This window comes from Acomys minous (genome assembly GCF_964271855.1).
Source record: "Acomys minous genome assembly, chromosome: 8".
Taxonomy (NCBI): Eukaryota; Metazoa; Chordata; class Mammalia; order Rodentia; family Muridae; genus Acomys; species Acomys minous.
The window spans coordinates 22,166,995-22,188,650 of NC_140489.1; the positions used below are offsets into that span (position 1 = coordinate 22,166,995).

At 34.5% G+C, this 21,656-nt stretch overlaps 1 long non-coding RNA gene across 1 annotated transcript in view; it reads right to left on the reverse strand.

The window, feature by feature from the left end:
* The window catches only part of LOC311603462, a 41,683-nt gene extending 21,067 nt beyond the window's left edge, over positions 1 to 20,616 (reverse strand). The window contains exons 1-2 of the long non-coding RNA XR_014781077.1: positions 20,502 to 20,616; positions 13,100 to 13,248 (exon numbers count right to left, since the gene is read on the reverse strand). This is a non-coding gene — a long non-coding RNA (uncharacterized lncRNA). The remainder of the gene's footprint in view (positions 1 to 13,099; positions 13,249 to 20,501) is intronic.
* Between the last annotated feature and the right edge of the window lie 1,040 nt (positions 20,617 to 21,656).

Here is a 21,656-nt window from a genome sequence, read left to right on the forward strand (position 1 = left end):
TAAATAGTCGAATTTCTCCTCTAGAAATAGAAGCTGTCATTAAAATTCTCCCAACAACAACAACAACAACAACAACAACAACAACAACAAAATAATAAAGCCCAGGGCCTGATGGTTCTAGCACATAATTCTGTCAGACCTTCAAAGAGGTGCTAGCACTGATACTTTTTGAGCTACTCCACAAAATAGAAATGGATGGAGTCGTTCTACCATAGAACTCCTTCTGTGAGGCCATAGCAATCCTGATACCTAAACCTCACAAAGACCCAACAAAGAAAAAAGAATATCAGACCAATTTCTCTTATGAACATTGATGCAAAAATACTCATTAAAGTAATCATAAAATGAATCCAAGAACACATCAGAGATATCATTCACCATGACCATGTAGGCTTCATTCCTACAGCTGATAAACACCTTCAGCTAAGTGGCTGAATATAAAATTAACCAAAAAAAAAAAAAAATCAGTAGCTTTCCCATATACAAGTGGCAAATGTGGTGAGAAAAAAGTTAGGGAAACTACACCCTCCATGATGTAGCGTATACTGCCGCAAGCAATATCTAGGAACAACTCTAACCAAGCAAGTGAAAGATTTGTTTAAAAAAAAAAACCTTCAAATCTCTGAAGAAAGAGATTGAAGATGGCATCAGAAGACGAAAAGACCTTTTCTGCTCATGGATCAGGAGAATTAACAGTAAAAGTGGCCATATTACCAAAGGCAGATTACAGTTTTAATGCAATCCCTATCAAAATACGTACACAATTTTTTAAAGACATTGAAAGATCAATTCTCAATTTCATATAAAAAAAAAAAAACAGAATAGCTAAAGCAATCCAGTACATTAAAAGGTTCTCTGGAGGAATCTCCATACTTGATCTCAAGTTGTACTATAGAGCAACAGTAATAAAAACAGCATGGTACTGGCATAATAACAGGCTGATTTACCGATGGAGTAGAATCAAAGACACGGAAATGAGTCTACACATATACGGACACTTAATGTTTGACAAAGAAGCCAAATCTATTAAATGGAAATAGGATAGCATCTTCAACAAATGGTGCAGTTCCAACTGAATGTCTACATGCAGAAAGATGAAAGTAGATTTATCACCATGCACAAAACTCGAACCCAAGTGGATTAAAGATTTCAACATGAAACCAGACAAACTTAATCTGTTAGAAGAAAAAGAGGGGAAGGGCCTGCAATTCACTGGCACAGGAGACAACTTCCTGAACAAAATTATAACAGCCTAGGCTCTAAGGTCAACAATTAACTAATCGGACCTAATGAGGCTGAGAAGTTTCTGTAAGGCAGCAGACACTGTCAACAGAACAAAGCAACAGCATGCAGACTGGGAATAAATCGTCGCCAACCCTATATCTAACAAAGGTATAATATCCAAAATATATGAATAGCTCAAGAAATTAAACACCATGAAACCAAATAACCTAATTAGGCAACTTAATGGAGAATTCTCAACAGAGTAATATCGAATGGCTGAGAAACACTTAAAGAAGTGCTCAAGGTCCTTGGTCATCAGAGAAAGACAAATCAAAATGACTCTGAGATTCCATCTAATAACCATAGGAACAGCTAAGATCAAAAACTCAAGTGATAGCATATATTGGAGAGGATGTGGAAGAATGGGAACACCTCTTAATTGCCGAATATACCCAAAAGATACTCCACCACACAACAAGGACAGATGCTCAACCATGTTTATAGCATCCTTATACATAATGGCCTGTCTGAAAACAACCAAGATGTCCCTCAGTCTAAGAATGCATAAAGAAACTGTGGTACGATTACACTATGGAATATTACTCAATTATTAAAAACAAGGAAATTTGCAGGCAAGTGGATAGAATTGGAAATTATCATCCTGAATGAGTTATCCCAGAACTAAAAAAATACACACAGCATATACTCACTTATAATTGAACAGTAGACCGACAGAAATGACCCATGAAAGTCTTCACTTAGCAGGAGATTGGCCTAGATAGTGGGACTTCCTATTGAGACTCTAGATGAGAGAGGTAAGGAAGAATGGGGAAATAGAAGGATCCAGAGGGTACTAGAAACCTATGAGAAGACTATTAAGGCAGCAGATCTAGACTTAGGTGTGTCAGCTCAAACTACTGTAACAACCAAAGTCAATGCATGCTGTAAATGTAGAGCTCTTATCCAGATCTAGCCAATGGACAGCACATTCTTCAAAATTGTGTGGAGAGCAGGAACTGAGTCGAACATGAACTCTGGTGCTCCCTATATGACCACTTATTCTTGTTGGTGGGGAGACCTGGTGACACTCAAGAGGAAGAGTACGCAGGCTACCAGGAAGAGGCATGATAGGCTATGATCTTATAATGGGGGACAAGGTTCTTTTCTGTCACAGGCCTAGGGGAGGGGAATAGGATGAAAGAGAGAGGGAAGGGGATAGGAAGATGCAAGTAAGGGGGTAACAATGAGATGTATTCTGAATAAATTACTTAAATACAAATTTAAAAAATAAAGTGAGACTAATATTAACCCTCCAAATTTTATTAGCTTCTCTAAGTTAATATAAAAATATACAGATCTTACAGAATTTTATCAATTGTTCATTATCTAGATTGCTTTTCATAGTGTAGATTTTCACATGTTTTTCATACTGATCTGCTTCTTCATTTTAGATTTTTTACTTACCTTTGTATGTTAGTGTGGAAATATCACATTCTATTTTAGGCTCATTGTAATTTACATTGAAACATATTTTTCATAATTATATAAAAATTACTTTGTGGTTTTTTTCTAGAAATGGAATGTTATACTCACATAGACTAGAACACAACTTTTTAAATCAGGTTTTAAACGTCAGATTTAGTTTTTACTATCATATATCCTATATTTACATAACATTACTTTTCATAAAAAAAGAATCATAAAAATAGTTACTTACATTTCATAATGCATCTGTAATCACCTTTGTGTAAACTAAAGAACAATTCAAGAAAGCATAAAAATATCAAAAGGTAGAAAATTACAATAGAAGTGGTTGTAAAAAATGTGTACATTTATGTGTTTATCGTGGCAATATTTTTGTTATTAATTTTAAATTTTAATTGGAAATTCATTTGTGTAATCTAAGAGGATAGAGTTTGGTAATATAAAATATGTATACACAGTTTATTTAATCACTTTATCTGTTTCTGCATTGTTATCTTCAGAGTAACTGGTAGATGGAGATAGTAATCTGGAAAATACAGCATATATTTGAGGAGTAATGTGAAATGCGTGGTGGTTTGAGAGAGAAGGATTAAGAGATGTGGTCTTGTTGGAGAACATGTGTCACTGGGGCTGAGACAATCTGCTTGCTGCCCTGTTCCTAATCATGATGCTCATGGATTTTAACAGTATGAAAATGTAAGCCCCCATATTATTGCGTTATTTTATGAGTGCCTTGGTATTGTGTTCCTCACAGCAATAGAATAGTGACTAAGGAAAAAAAGGCTCTTTGATCAATCTTGGTTGCCCTGAATGTCCCGACCATTTTATATTCAAAACTTATTGACAAGGGAATTGTATTATACAAAATACAAATGTTCAGAAAAGCTCACTAAAAACACACAAGGAAAGAAAATTGCTACTATTTTTAAACAAGTATCTATTCGTTTAGTTTGATATAACTTTAGGGATATCTGCATATACACCGGGTTATGGTGTAGACTTATGTGTTTATAGGTATGATTTATCAATTTAGGGTAATTTCAAGATCTATCTGTTCTTTATTTGTTACCTCTATTGGTAGGAATAGTAAAATATTATATGGTGTATGTTATATATTATCTATTTTATAATATTCAATTATTCTTTTCAACTCTAGTCATCTGTCTCACCCCAAGAACATTAAGAGTTACTCTTCCTGATCACTAGGGTTACCAGCTTTATGTAATTAGTTGCATGGTTTGAATTTAAAATTAAGCCAGCTTTGCATTTATGCTACTATATTGACATATATAATTTAATGCTTTGTTAATTTGATCATAGATAATGTCATTTTTTCAAAAGTGGTCTTAAGGATATTTTTACTCTATCTTTATGAAGAATGCATTTCTTGTAAAGTCTTTATCAATTTGTTTGACAATATGTGTCTTCAGTAAAAGAATTGAAAACCTCCTAAAACAAAACAAAGCAAAAGAGTTAATCTTCCTATCAAACTATACCTCGTAGCCATTAGTTACAACCAGATCTACTTGGCTTTGCATCCCAAGTCCTTGCATATCAGGCAAACAGTGTCATTTTCAGGGCTTTGTTTCTGTTTGTTTTCTTTGGGGATCTGACGTCAGTTCTGTAAGCTTGTGCAGAAAGTACTTTATTCACTAAGCAAGCTATCTATGGCTTCATGATACTTTCCAAGGAATTTTGTGGTACACTTATTACTTAGAAGGGAACTAGTTTCTAGAAGCCACTTAAATGGCAGTGTACAATCGCCAGTAGATTTAACAGATTTTGGAAAAAAAAATGAAATTCCTTAGGTTCTAGCCTGCTATACTTTGTTCTACACATATTAACATATAGCATCATATTTGGGGGATATTTTATGCCATATGAAAAAAGATGATAAAGTTATACTCTGTCAATTCTGAGGTCAAAACCTTTGGGATTTACCCAATAACATTAAATTTTAATTTCCTCTTTAGATAAATATACATGTTATAATTCGATTTACTGCGCAGCTGTGAAAGCTGCATTATATTGCCTGTATGAAAATATTCAACCCTTCACCAGGCACATGGATAGAAATAAATGAGTTAGCTGCCATAGTTTATGCTACATAATTATGTGTTTTCAAAATTTTAAGGTACCAAAATCTCTCATCTTTCACAGAGTCAGAGATGATAAAAATATACAGAACTTATGTTGTTTCCTTACTGTCTTAAGTCAGATAAATCAAGTTAGGAAATTACCTTAAACCCTTCTCAAAATGGCATCTGTAGGAAGTCTGTGAATACTGTATAAATATACATAACGTGATTAAGTGTTGGTATACTGGTGATAAGAATACACATGTTCTTTCTCTGAAGATCCTATGCTTACTCTCTCAGAACTGCATTCTCCTCATCTGATTATCCTAAGTAGCCTCATTTATTATGAAACCATATTTTTTTCAGGCCTCATTGAGATATAATCATCAACATATCTGATTGATTCTAGTACAAAGTCCCTGCCTGAGTCATATCACATGAACTCCTAGGCAACCATCTGTGTAATTTTCTCTGGGTAAATGGGATTTAGAACTGGAGGGATGGTGACAGATTAGACAAATAATCACTTACTAACAGGACACTCACCAAGACTTGTGAAAAGAATGTAATCTTGCCTTAGTCTGTGCCCAAAATAAAAACAATCTTGGGAACTCACTGAGACATTTTCTCTACAAACTGATAAACATTTTAGTCTAGACTCAAAGGTAGGGAGTATTAGCCCAAGACAAAAGACAGGGGCCAGTATTGTATTGCAAAAATGACCATTGATTTGGAGGGGAAGCAGGAGAGAGAGGTAAGGAAGATTGGGGGACTAGGGAGGAGATCAGAGGTTCCTGCTCATAGAGCCCAGAGTTATCAAGATTGGCGGATACCTCCAAATTCAGTCCACTGACCATGTGTCTTCTTCTGTTGGATAGATGATCTGCTAGAGTCCTGAGAAACACATCAGGGTAATTGCCCCCATGGAACTGATACATAGAAGGGTTCATTCTAGTTCCCTTTAATCTCCTTTTGCTCCTAATTAGGGTAGTCAGGTTGTAAGGGAGGTACATGCTTTTAATGAATCCCTAATAAAGTAGAATAGTTAAGGAATCAGAGCCAACAAAGACTCTTCTTACTTACAGTATTTAGGAAGGAAATTTTTAATCAGGAGTCAATGTTGTCTATAACACATAAATGAGCTTTATGTTACTGACTGCTTACCACGGAATAACCTTTACATAGAAACTTAGCCCTTAATAAATATAATGACAAAATAAGTAATACAAATATAGGATAAGTAGTGACTATGATTATGTATGAGAAGTCTTCATTTCACTATGGTCTCAGGGTAAGGCACTCATAAATATGCAGGGATACTATACGAGGTAAAGAACATTGTTTGTCTCACTATTTCTATTTAGCTGGTGTGTGTATCTCAGAACTAATCTATTTCTTCTTTTATTGGTAAATAGAAATAAGACACAAATGACTTGGTCAGTAAAATATCCACCCAGGACTTGTGAACTATTTGGAAAAGATTAAATAAACAGAGATAATTTGATCTAATACTGACTCCATCTAAGAATGAATTTAAATATCTTATTTTTTTTTCTTTTTAAATCACAGAACATTATTATAAATATTATGAGGCCCAGACACCAAAACTTTCCAGGAGATACAAACCATATATTTCCCATGTCATTTAAATATATTAATTCAAAATCCAAGGAAAAATATTCTGGGATTTTATTTCACTATTATTTTTTATATTATATTTTATTAATTAATTCAGCTTACATATAAATTGTTATGCCATCACTTGTATCCTCATATCTTCCCATTCATCTCTTACACCCACTTTCCCCTGTTCCCCTCCCCTAGGTCTATGACCAAGGGGTACCTCCTCCCCCACAATATGGTCATAGGCTATCAAGTCCCATCTTGGTAGCCCGCTTATTGTTTCTTTGAGTGACACCAGGTCTTCCCACCAAAGGGAAGTGGTCAAATATGGTGCAACATAGTCCAAGTCAGAGCCAGTCCCCACTCACCACATAACTGTGAAGAATATCCTGTTCATTGTCTAGATCAAAGAAGGGGTTCAATGTTTCTGCTTGTATTGTCCTTGGTTAGTGCAGTAGTTTGAGCAGACCCTCCCTGGGCCCAAATACACCCATTATGATGTTCTTCTTGTAGTTATCTAGAACCCTCTGGATGCTTCTATTTCCCCATCTCCTATATTTGTCTTACCTAGAGTATCAGTAGGATGTCCTCACATCTATTCCAATCTGGCAAGTGAAGACTTTCCTGGGACATGCCTTTTGGGCTAGTGCCCAATTATAAGTGAGTATATACCATGTGAGCATATGTCCTTGTTGTGTGGTATGGCCTTTTCTGGGTATTTTCCAAGGAGTGGAATAGCTGGGTCTTGAGGAAGCCCTATTGCCAGTTTTCTGAGAAAGCTCCAGATAGATTTCCAAAGTGTTTGTGCAAGTTTGCATTCCCACCAGCAATGAAGGAGTGTTCCTCTTTCTGCACATCCTCACCAGCATGTGATATCACTTGAATTTTTATCTTAGCCATGCTGAGGGTTTTAAGATGGAATATCAGAGTCATTTTGATTTGCATTTCTCTGATGACTAAAGATGTTGAGCATTTTTAAGTGTTTCTCAGCCATTTGATATTCCTCTGTTAGAATTATCTGTTTAGTTCTGAGCCCCAATTCTCAGTTGGGTTATTTGGTTTGGTGGTGTTTAATTTCTTGAGTTCTTTATATAGTTTGGCCATTATACTTTTGTCAAATGAAGGATTGGTGAAGGTCTTTTCCCAGTCTGTAGGCTGTTGCTTTGCTCTGTTGACAGTGTCTCCTACCTTACAGAAGCTTCTCAAGCTCATGAGGTCCCATTTATTGTTGACCTTAAGAAGAACATTATGATGGGCGGATCTGGACCCAGGGGTCCTGCTCAAACTATGGCACCAGCCAAGGAATATATTTGCAGTAAACATCGAACTCCAACCTAGATTTAGCCAATGGACAGTAAATTCTCTGCAGTTGAGTGGAGAGTGGGTACTGACTTTCACACAAACTCTGGTGTCCCATATTTGAACATGCCCACTGGATGGGGAAGCCTGGTGACACTCAGAGGAAGGATAGCAGGCTACCAAGAAGAGACTTGATACCCTACGAGCATGTACAGGGAGAGGAGGTCCCCTGAGTCACAGTCATAGGGGAGGGGATTGGGGGAAAGAAGGATGGAGGGAAGAATGGGGGATATAAGGGATGGGATAATTATTTAGATGTAAAATGAATGAATTAATAAAAACAAAAAAGTAAAATAAAAAAGCATAATTTAAACTATTATGTGGAGAAGAGGGGCATAATGCACCCTTTTTAATTTTATGTAATTGAATGTTTAAAGTGCCTTGAGCCTGTTTCACAATGTCCTGGCCTTGTGGGTTATAAGGAATTCCAGTCTTAGGCCTGATTCAGAATTGAGCCCAAAAGCATTGAAATTTTCAGCTTGTATATCCTGTATCATCATCTCTTTTTACAGCACCAGATATGCCAAGTATAGAAAAATACTTCAGATAGTGAGAAACAGCATGTTTAGTTTGTTCTCTTATTTGTGCAGTAGCCATAATAAACCCTAAACAAGTATCTATAGTAACATGCACATAGTTTAATTTTCTAAACTCTGGTATATGAGTAACATCTTTTTCTCATAATTGATTATGAATCAAAACCTTAGAGTTTATTCTATATTGAGGAACAAATGAAATTGTGAACAAGCGGAATGTTGTTTAGCAACTTGTCTAGCAGCCTTTCAAATAATATGGTACCGCTTTCTCAAACTTTGACTATATTGACAATGCAAAGCATGAAATTTTTGAGCAAGTTCAACCTGAGTAAAATATAGACAAAACTTAGATTTAGAACTTCCCATAGCTAACTGATAGAGTTCTTTCCCTAAAGGGAAGAAAAAAAATCTTTTCATTTCTTCAATCAAGGAAAGGGTCTTAACCTGTGGAAAATAAAGAGCCATAGGGACTTAATAAAAATAAGAGCTAAGCAGAGAGGATAGCCTGACAGTGCTACCCTTTTGTAGTAACCTCCTTCCAAGGAGAATTGAACAGGTAAGGATGCTTTTACTACTCTGCTGATAAATGAATGATTTTTCCCACTGCAAAGGAGAAATGATTGTCAGAGTTTCAGAAAATAGCAATGGTCTCTCAAGATGAGAAGCACAGTGTTATCCCTGTATGAACTCTGCTTTGTCTGATATTTGTTTTGAAATATGATTTTCCTCCATTCATTATAGAGTCTCCCAATAGGCGAGCTTCCAGAAATAACCAAGGAGCTTGTCCACACATACTAAAGGAAGAAAGGCTTTCAAATAATGAGACAAAATATGTTGACTAATACATACTAGACAAGCCTGAGTTACATTTATTTTTCTGAGCCATTAATTGGTTTGGGTTGCCAAGTTAATTGCCTTCAAACTGTATTTTTATCTAGAATAATACTCATTATTTGTTCTACAATATTATTATTTACCTATCTTTTGATAACTGTTTCTCTGCCTTGTCCAATCTACAACTTTGTCTGTGTCTCCTCTATTATCACTCTCCTAAATCATGATTAATTCTTGAATTACTAAATATGTATAAATATAAACATACTCCTATGTGCATATATAAGTACAGCCTTCAAAATGCATTTAGTGCTGCTGATGTGTGTATGCTTTGTAATTAATTACTTGTTATTGGGTTATCTGTTGTGGAGATTCTCCCTGGAGAAGATATTCTCTGTCATTATAGAGAAGTTATTCTGTTATTATAGAGGAGTTCTTCTCTCTTATTGTAGAGAAGTTATTCTCTATCAACCGTTAGTTGCTGTTTGCTCTTCATCTAGAAGTAGAGCCTTGTGAGATTTCTTCATTCATGCAGCCAGTCAACTGGTATTGGCATTGTTCAGAACTTGTTGAGATTTCATGAATATATCTTACCTGTCATATCTAATAGATACAATCACACAGCAGACTTCCTTGTCCTCTCACTCTTCCCATCTTCCCATCCCCCTTTTCCATGTTATCTGGACCTTAAATCCAGGGTTGAGTTGTAGATAATAAGCTGGAGAGGGAAACTGTACAACAATTTTTATCTTCACTTTGACCAGTTTTGGGTTTCTGTAATGTTCTCTGATAAAAAAATAAATTCTTTGATGATAGATTAATTGTTCATTTATCTGTGTTGAAAGAAGGATAAGAATCAAGACTAAATTTGAAAATTTACTACCTTAAAAAAGTGGCATTAGGTTTTCTGTTTCATCCACTCAACACCCCACCCAGTTGGCTAAATTTACATAAAATGAGTTACTTTTCTTTAAGTCCAATTATATGGTCATGAATTAATCATAAGGTGCAAGTGCCAGTACTGTAATTTAGGAATACCTTGATGCACTGTGGTCGTTTCACCACATCTGTATAGAAATGTTGATTGCTTTTCTCCAGTTACGGATGGCATATTCTGATACTTTCTGAAGCCTTGAAACTAGTCAGAAATGAGGATTCTAGTTAAACTCAAAGCTTAATTCCTCCAAGTCCTGTATCTGAAGTGTGTGGTATCTTCAACAATATGGTTTACCCTTAAGTTCATGTGGCATTATTTTGGGAGTCTTTTGAGTATTCTCACAAATAAACCATCTCAAAGGAAAGTCTACAGGCTTGGTACTGGGCTTCTTTTAGTCAGTCTTTGGTTCTTGGTGGGGACATTATCCCTCCACATGTCTTAATTCATTTAAGCTATATTTCACACACACACACACACACACACACACACACACACACACACTTTAAATAAGTGGAACACTTTTCCTATGGCTTTTCAAGCTTCCTTAGTATTATATATTCTTTTGCCTCATTCTTTATTTATGTTTCCTCCCACTCAATATAATTAATCCACTCATTTTTATCATTTCCTCCTTCTCTTGCCTTTGCTCCCATCATAACTTTGATTAGTATAGACCCACACCTAAAGTTTCCAAGCCGGTATTACCATTTAAGACATAACATCTGGAATCTCTCTTCATGAGTTTCACTTATCTCAATCACTATAGTAATTTTGGCTTTCATTCAATTACTTGAAAATTAACTGACTTTAGGATTCTCAAAGAAAATAGAATTTTATGTATAGGTATCATATTTTAATTACCTCTTTATCAGTTGAAGGACATTTAAGCCATTGGGAATAGAAAATCAAGGAATATAGCTTATCATGCTTCTTACTGTAGAATAAGATGGGGATTCTTTGGACATATACCAAGCACTAGTATAGCTAGGTCATATGGTATATTTATCTATATTAATTCTCTATGTGGACTTCCATGTAGCTCTACCAGTTTTCATTCCCAAGAAAGATAAATATAGGTTCCCCTTTCTCTACATCCTCAGGAGCATTTTTTTTTTTTTTTGGCAATTGGCTTCTTAATATTAGTCACATTGATTGGTGTAAAAGTACTTATTTTATATACAAATAACAATCATAGTAAGAGATAGATTATAAAATAATCTAATTCACAATGGTCTCAAAATATAAATATCTAGGAATAAATCTAACAAAGCATAGGAAAGTTCTCTAATGACAAATTTCAGTTTCTTTTTAAAAACCTAAGAAATATACTAAAACTATGAAAAGACAATCTATTTTCATGGATTGGTAGAATAAATATAAATAAATAAATAAATAAATCGTAGACAGAGATTATAAAATAATTTAATTCACAATAGTCTCAAAATATAAAACATCTAGGAATAAACCTAACAAGGCATAGGAAAGTCCTCCAATAACAACTTTCAATCTCTTTTTAAAAACCTAATATACTAAAAATATGAAAAGATGATCCATGTTCATGGATTGGTAGAAAAATTATTGTTATAAATTACAATCCTAATAAAAGCAGTTGACTGATATAATGTAATCCCAAACAAAATCAATATAGGAATAGTCTAAAATTAATATGGAATAAAAAATACTCTAATAGTCAATGAAATTGTTATAAGAACAATATTGGAATAATTACCAAACCATACTTCAAGCCATATGGAGCAATAGAAGAAAAGAAAAACAAAAACAAAGAAACAGAGAAAAACTAATATTCCTGGTAATAACATGCTGACTGACAAATATTAAAAGAATAAAATAGGAGACCCAATGATAAGTATGAAAAACTATAGCCACATTCTCCTACACTGTTAGGAATAAGATTGAGAGATTGATTTCAGAGGAGCTGAGTCTGAGGTTAAGATCAGAAGTTAACCTATCTTTTTCCCTGACCAAAAATGGTCTGTGTGTTCCCAGACTGTCTTCTGGATTTGAGGTCTAAGCTAAGCTGATGAGTAGAAGGAGAAGAATTATGAGTGGAAGATCTATGTGATCTACTGGAGATAAGTAGAGGACTCAATAAATTGTCAGCTTCTGATCTGGGGATGAGTCCCGGGGATTGTATTTGGAAGACAGCATGAATAGGTGAAGTTCTGTAGTTAGTCCTCCTGGCTCCCTGGCCAGAGTGGAGTGAACAAAACCAAATCACGGCAAAACAAAACAAGCATACCAAAAAAAGTAAAAATAAAAACAAAGAAAACCCTTTTTTTAAACCTTAATATATAAAGAAATTTTGCCTTTAGGAGCTGACTAAGTCATGCCAGAAAACACAATTTTTATGTGCCTAATAACCTAGATCGTTGCAACCTATGGTTATTTCAATTAGAGTAGCCTCAAAAGGCCATTTAAATGATGGAACTGTTTAAGAAGGATTAGAAGGCCTGGCCCATCATAAGCGGTGTACACCTGGGGTCACTTTTAAGATTTAACAATGCCCATACCACTCACAATTAGCTCTCTCAACCTTCTACTTGTGGATCAGGATGTGAGCTTTCAACTTCAGCTCCAGTGCCACACCTGCCTTTCCCTGCCGTGTATCCCAGTGATGATCATAAACTCTAACTTTTTGGACCTTGTTATCCCTAGTAAAAATTTCCTTTATAAGTTGCCTTCGTCATGCTGTTTTGGCATGGAAATAGAAAAGTAACTTAAACTACCTTACCACCATGTGCAGACACACAGCATGATCACAACAGTTACTGTGCTCTTAGCAAATCCATTTGTATCTAAATTTCATACTTCTGGTTATTTGTTTTGCACTTATTATATGCTAAACACTATACTTTATTGTTTATAGATGTAGACTTTAAGTTGTCATAAATCCATAGAGACAATATTGGTTAAGTTTTCTTTTTATAGGAAAAAAAAAGATCCTGGAAACATGTGCATTCATGTAATTTCTGCATGTTAACACTTTAGGTAACAAGGCTCACCTTTGATCTAGGTAGATCACAACTCACAGGCACATCTTTTTCTGAGGCTGTTGAGTGCTTTGCCAACTCACAAAGCCAGACTGCACTTCTCCTGTTTTTAATATATATCCTTTCTCAGATTTATGCTCCAGTTTTCTATTCAGGTGCCCCTGGCAGATATGAATTATATTTTGCTTAAATAATTCACTTGACTCATAACTCAGTACTTGTTAAAACATTATGGGAAAAGCAAGAAGAAAATTGTTAGGCATACACAACCTGTCATCATTTTTACACTGTAAGCAGGTGAAATATTCCACCACATACATTGTACCACTCCTCTGTGCTCATTATTGATAATATCACCAGGATGTTTCCATAACTGTACATATTACCAGCATCACATTGCTAAACATCATCTGGGTTTTCCTAAACAACAGAAGCACAAAACAGACATTACAAATAGTGATTTCTTTGCCAAGGAATTCCATTTTTTTCCAGATGTGTCACTGTGACTCCTTGAGAAGTGAATTTAAATTACTCTATCAGTTTAAAACAGAACTCTGTAAATTAATATGTCCTTATTGGGAACTAAATTTTAGGGCGACAAAGTACGTTTATATCCATCCCATGGCTTGCTTTTATAATGAAATAGCTAAGGTTCTGAATTTGTGTCAGTTGAGATTTAAACCTGTCCAAGATTGGTTGTAATAGCAAAGAATGGTTATTATTTAAGGAATGAATGACTGAGAGTTTATTATATGCCACAACTGGTATGGAGAAATTTATATAGGTGTTGCCCACATGTTCTGCAGAAGCTCGCTAATAACTCATACAGGGAAATTGATATGTAAATAAAAGAAGTATATTCCCTAAACTCAGGAACACTAAATCAGCAACATCTAGGTGGGTACCCATGTCTCATGCTCTTAAACACTATAGGCCATATTGCTTTTAGAACATGCATAGGCCTCCTTTTTTTCTTTCCCTCTTTTCTCCTTTTTGTTTTCCTTTATTTCTACATCTGTTGAGAAAATACTTTAGAACTATATATTCTAGAATATGATATCAATAAACGACATGAACATGCTTTATTTTGAAGCTGTGGAAGATGACAGAATATAGTAATTGAGTGGACAGATAAGCACAAACTCATTTGACAACTCTAAGTCTGAAAAAAGGATTAACTGATCATCTTGAAGAAATTTATACTAAATATCAAGTATAAGTACTAACCATCAGTCTATGATCTAGAAATATTTGGGAAAATCGCCTATACATATACTTTAAAACCTAATTTTAACATTCATCTATGCATGCTCCATAAAATCAATAATGATAGTATGACCTTGTATTCTAAAGGATAATGGTATTAAGTACGAATACAAGTTTAGTTCTTAGAATTCTTCCCTTAATGAAACATGAAATGGGTAATACAAGAACTGGAGAGAGGAAAAGTCATCATCTAAAATTTTAAAAACTAGACTGAGGATGAATACTGGACACAAGAAGGAGGTTGTTACAGGGGAGGAAGTCCCCCTCAGGAACAGTCATAGGGGAGGGGAATAAGGGGAAAATGGGAGGGAGGGAAGAAGGGGGGGGATACAAGGGATGGGATAACCATTGAGATGTAACAAGAATAAATTAATAAAAAAGGAAAATAAAAATAAAAAAGAAAGAGATTGTTAATATATGCATATTACTGAATTTTAGCTTTAAGTTATGCTGCTGGTTATATTAAAGGCTATCTTGAGTCAGCTCTGAGTGGACTGAGATATATCTCAAAGAGAGGGATCAGTTGGGGGTGTAAGGAGAGAAACAGAGGCATACTGGTAATGATAACAGTACATTTTGCTCTATAAATGCAAAAGGGAAGAAGTCATGCATTCATAAATGCATATATTTATTATATAAATATTATATTCTAGATAGTATTTTCTTTCCAAGTGAAATGTGAGGGAATATTGCACAATTGAATTTCTCAATTTAAGTTCTCATAAAATCTCCTAATGCTTGCAGCTATGCCACTATGTCAGCACATTCATACTTTTTAAAATTAAAAGTTCCCTTTTTAAATTAGAAGCTCACATATAGAGAGAATTCCCCAAATGTAAACTTGGATTAAGAGGTCCACACAGTACTAAAATGCCTGACCTGAGAGAAGAGCAAGCCAAGCCAAAGGGGTTTATTCATTTCTGCATTAGTAATAAAGAAGTTCAGATCTAACTCACCTGCCATTTAGTCAAGATATTGTACTTTCTATAAAGGAGTGAGATTTAAAAAGTCCATGTAGGACAGAAGCACATTTCTCTTTGCATAACTAGATTTCTTTCCAAATTGTATAAAAATGGAGTGACTGAATACAAGTATCCCATTTCTTGAATAAGAAGTAAGCTAAAAATTTCTAACAATAATCTAAAAACGTGAGTTTTCACTTGATTCAAGAATAGTAGTTTTACCTTTTAACAAAGTTACAACTAATGTTTGAAAGAAGATAATATTTTCACAATGACAAATAGTAGTCATGTTTTCCAATTATATGGAAAATGAGTTCATAAGCAATGACCCAAAAAAATGACAGTAGATTTCTGTCCCAAACCAATGTTAAAAGTATCCTGGTGTTCTGGCAAATGAAAATAAGATTCCCCATCTAATGATGACAGATTTGTGCTATTAATTAATCAAATCTCCTCAAAAAAGAGATCAGCAGGTGGAAATAATTACTAGTTAATTGTCTCCTGTTCATTATTCTACAGAGATAAAATCGAACTACTGCAGTCATTTTTAAAATATTTACAAAAAAGCCACTAGGAAATAAAACAAAATCACAGATGTTGTTATGGTGACAATATTTCTGTTTGCTTTTGGAGACAATGAAAACAGCATAGAATAGCATTTATCTTTTGAAGCCATTTATAAGAAGAATATTTTATTTCATTTAATATATGTAGAGAGATGTTATAAAATGAAAAAGAATCTAGTGACAGAAAAAAATGTTCAAATAAAATTCTAAAAAAATAAAATAGGCTTCTTTGAAGTTAACGATCTGTGAAAGACATATCATCAAGGAACATCAAAATTTTCTATGCCTAATCCTAATATCAAGGGTAAAATTATTTTATACATATACATATGTATATTAAATATTTAAATATTATAATATTGGTTTTCTTTAAATCTTAGAATATTTTATGCAAGAGATAAATATTCTGACTCAATTTCTTTGTGTTCTTTTGAGATTCACCTTTATGAAATGGTAGTGATGCTGACATTCTCTAAGCCAGGGAGTAGTGTCTGACCTGAGGACATAAGACAGATTCCTTGAGAGTTGACAGATGTTAGAGGATTAATGTCTTTGTATTGTTATCCTTTTTTTCCCCTGCACTAATTTAAGGATTAAACAACAATTTTGATATAAAAAGGCAATTAGCTAGATTTTTAATTTAATTTTGAATCATTTGAAAGAGCTAGAACCAAACGTTAACTTAATTTTTAAGTATGTGTTTTGAAAAAAGAGTTTGTAGCCTCCTCAGGCTTCAAACTGTAGGTGATCAAAAGGGTTAATCAAACCCTTTGAACCTCACAAGCACACAAAAAGTATTGTCTCATAGCACTGGGTTGGTGAAATCAAACAACAGAAATAACATGAGAGTTTCTTTTTTTCTGCTTTAACCAAATTTTTGAAACACAAGAAATATGTTTCAATATTTCCTGTGATTTAACTTTTTCTAATTTCTAATGAAACATTATGAAAGACCCTTATTAGAAACTGTAGCATAAAATTAATGAATTTGTGTTATAAGTAAAATATTGGTAGTGTTGCTTACAAATATACTGACCATTTCCCTCTATTTGATAAAACATTATCTTCTCAGAGCTGGAATTTTATTTTTTTCATAATAAAGTGATAAATTATCCCATACTGCTTCACAGAATTTTATGAACAATGAGATATTGACATAAGTATTACACATCATGTAAATAATATATAATTTCTGAAAACTGTCAATAAATATTGGATATATTTTTTATTGCATAACTAATGTAAAATTTGAGTGAAAGATATAAGAATATAATGAGAATACATACATATATATAATATCTAATATTATATATACCATATATAATATAATAAAAATATAATGGTTTTTAATCTAGTATATCAAAAATTTTTCATCATGGGAATGAAATTCTTAATTCTTGAAGCACTTGAATGATTCTCCATAATTATGTCTCATTCTTACTATATTCTGGAACTTTTAAAAAATGCAAATACAAAGAGCATCAATAAGCATATCTATCTTATTTTTTTTATTATTATTCTTTATAACTATTGTCCATTTACACACAAATATATAAGCTGTACAGTGAATTTATATACTCTTAGTGATTGTGTAAAATAACTGATGCTCTTATGTTTTTTAAAATTCCTTTTATAAAGTTCTTCTAACTTCTTTAAACATGTTTGTCCCATTATTTTCTTCAAGTCTTAGCTGACTGATGAAGCATCATACACTGAATTTACCACAATGGACTACTTTTCTCTATATTGTGTCAACAATTCTCAGCTTTATATTTTGTTAAGCAAGGTTTTATTCATTTTATTTTATATTATCTTAAAATAGGAGAGGAGAGGGGGGAGAGAGGAGAGAGAGAGAGAGAGAGAAGAAAACTTTCCTGACTATAAAATCTCCTCTCAAATCCACTGGTTATTAAACAAGCCTTAGTGCCAATGTGAAGAAATTGCCTTATGAGTTGTTAGTCAGGGAGACTCCTAGACACACTACAAATACTACAGTCTCTTGCCATTACTCTTGGTTGCCTAACACGAGTACTTTATAAGACTCTATTGATGGAAATACAGCATACTTTGAATGTATCATGTATAGAAATCACACTAGAAATAATTTGGAAGCATATTTCTTATTGATGAGCTTTGATAGCACTTGAAGGTGCTATTCCATCTGACTATGGGTAACACATACTAGTACCTCCTCTAGTTGTGAGTTGGATAATTCACAGGACCCAACTGCCATGAAGGTTGTGCCGTTCTTACGAAATAATGGCATAAAAGTTATTGGAGTAACAAAATGCCATCTCTATTGATATCGCTCAATGGTGGGAAATTTGTGCCAGGCAATGCAAACCTGGTCAAAACCCATTGCAAGAAGACGATAGGCATTATATAGTTGAAATAGTATTAGGTTTTCTAAAATTTGTATTTATAGTCACAGACAAATATATATAATCTTTATTTTTTTATCAAAGACTCCACTTTTCATTTTACTGTGATGAACCCAGAGATTTGTGTCTTCACAAAGATTAAATATTAAATGACAAAGAAGTAACTAGCTCTCTTTGAAAAAAGGGGTAAAACAGGTCCACACTATGTGGAGCATAGGTGGGTCCAGCCTTGGAACACATGGTCAGTTCACAGAAGGCACAGGCAAGTGAGTAAGAGTGTGGTCTCCAAAGCCTAATCTCAGGCCAGCTAGACAGCAGGAATTGCACTCTTCCTCAGACTGAACTGTGGACCAAAAGACACAAATGTCTGGGTTTTCTATGCCCGAGGTGAACACACAGTGTGGAACACATGTGGATCTGACTTCAGATCACCCAGCCAATTCGCAGAAAGTTCCCTGGTCTGACCCCAGATCATCTGCTTGATCCAAGGAAAGGTTACCTGATCCGAAGGGAGGGGTCTCAACCTATAGCCACTCACGTATGAGATGCTCTCAATGGCCGGTGAAGGACTACACAAACTACCACACAATGCCAGAGACAACCAGATGGCTAAAGGCCTATTTATAAACACAAACAACACAAGCCGAAATAATATGGCAGCTTCTGAACCCAGTTATTACAATGGAATCAGCCCACAAAACTTTAACACAACTGAAGCACAAGAAAATGACCTCACATCTTTCCTTATAAAGATGATAAAGAAGGAAATGAATACATGAACAAATACATAAAGATACAGCCAAGCAGACTGAGCCTCTTAGGAAGACCATGACAGAGGCCTATAGAAAGGAGATGAAGAAATCAACTCAAGAAATTCATAAAAGGCACACTATCTGACGAATGAAATCAATAAAAAGGTTCAAGATATGAAGCTGAAAATGGAAACAATAATAGAATCACAAGGAGAGGAAAGCCTTGACACAGAGAATTTAGAGAAAAAACAGGAGCTGCAGAGGTAAGCATCACCAACATAATATAAGAGATGGAGAAAAGAAGCTCAATTACAGAAGGGACACGGACTAGCAGACTCGATGCTTATACAGGACCAAACATTCCACACACAACCAAGCCAAAAATTATACAATACCTGAGAGTAAAGGGTAGGGAAAAGGAGTATTGAGGTAGTGGACACAGGAAGCAAGACAGAGGAGCCATTGTATTATGTAATAAAATAGGCGTCCAGCCATAATTGATCAAAAGAAAAGAGGAAGGACACTTCATAGTCATCAAAAGAAAACTCAACCAAGATGACATCACAATTCTGAACATCTATGCCCCGAAAAAAGGACACCCACATTTTCAAAAGGAACATTAATAAATCTTAAACAACACATTGATCCCCACACATCAATAGTGGGACACTTCCATATCTCCCTCTCACCAATGGCTAGGTCAGTGAAACAGAATCTAAACAGAGAATAATGACAGAAACAGATATGAATCAAATTGACATAACAGATATCTACAGAACTTTTCACCCAAACACAAAAGATTATGCCTTTTACTCAGCACCTCATTGAACCTTCTCCAAAATTGACTTTATAGTAGGTCAAAAAGTAAGCCTCAGCAGATGCAAGAAGATTTAAATAATACGTTGTATCCTATCAGACCATAACGGACTAAAGCTGAACCTTTACAACAAAAGAAATAAAAAAAATACCTACTCACATAAGGAAACTGAACAAACAACATTATACTAAATAGAAACTGAGTCAGAGAATGAATAAAGAAAGAAATTAAGGACTTCCTAAAATTCATTTTAAAAGATACTATATATCCAAATTTATGGGACACACAATGAAAGTAGTGGTAAGAGGAAAGTTCATAGCACTTTGTACCACCAATAAGAGATCAGAAACATCTCATACAAAAAAAAACTTAACAGCACAAGGAAAAAAATAAAACAGACACACACAAGAGGAGTATATGATGAGAAATACTCAAACTCAGGTCTAGATGGTTTCAGCACAGAATTCTACCAGAACTTCTAAGAATAGCTAATACCAATACTCTTCAAACTATTCCAAAAATGCTAATGGAAGTACCATTACCAAACTTATTCTATGAGGTCATAGTCGCCTCGATACCTTAACCACACAAAGACTCAACAAAGAAAGAGAATTTCAAATCAATTTCTCTAATGAACATTGAAGCAAAAAATACTCAACAAAATACTCACAAAATGAATCCAATGATAACATTTACCATGACCAAGTACGCTTCATCCCAGGCATGCAGAGATGGGTCAATACATGTAAATACATCAATGTAGACAACCATATAAACAAACTGAAAGAAAAAAAAAACACATGATCATCTCTTTAGATGCCCAAAAAGCACTTGACAAACTGCAACACTCATTCATGCTTAGAATCTTGGAGAAAACAGGCACATACCTAAACATACATAATAAAGGATATATACAGCAAGCCTAAAGTCAACATGAAATGAAATGAAGAGAAACTAAAAGCTATTACAATCAAGCAAGTGAAAGACTTGTAAGAAAAAAACTTCAAAACTCTGAGGAAAGAATTTCTGGTCCATTCAATTTCGAGTTCTGTAGGCTTCTAGTATATTTATGGACATTTCTTTCTTTAGGTAGGGATGTTTTCTTCCATGACTTGTTGAAAATATTTTCTGGGCCTTGCAGTTGGGAGTCTTCTTTTTCTTCTATCCCTATGATTCTTAGGTTTTGTCTTTTCATACCGTGTCAGATTTCTTGGATATTCTATGTCAAGCCCTTTTTATATTTAGCATTATCTTTGACTGCTGTATCAATTTCTTCACTCATATCTTCTCTCTTTGATATTCTTCTCTCCATCTCTGAATTCTGTTGGTTATGCTTGTGTCTGTAGATCCTGTCCTCTTTTCTCAGGTTTCCATTTCCTGGATTATCTCAGATTATATTTTTTCATATCTTGGATATCCTGTTTTAGGTTATGAAACTTTTTATTCATTTCTTTCTCCTGTTGGAGTATAGTTTCTTGAAGTGATTTACTCAATTCTCTATTGTGTATTCTAGTTCTAGTTTGAAGGATTTATTTTCTTCCTTTAAGGCCTCTCTCATTTTCATAACCTCAGATTTGAAATCCTTCTCTTGTATCTCCAGGGCTTGCTGTGGTGTTGGAACTGCTGGTTTAGGTTTCTGGTGGTATCAAATGGTCCTGGGGATTGTCGCTTGAGTTCTTAAGCTGACCTCTTTCCACTGTGATGTCTCAGATTGGAGTGTATGCCTAGTAACTGCATAGACCTTGGAACTTTCTGTGGCTCTTCAGGGTGACCTGAAAACAGATCCACTTGTGATCCTGACTGTGGGCCCTTCTCAGTGCTAAGA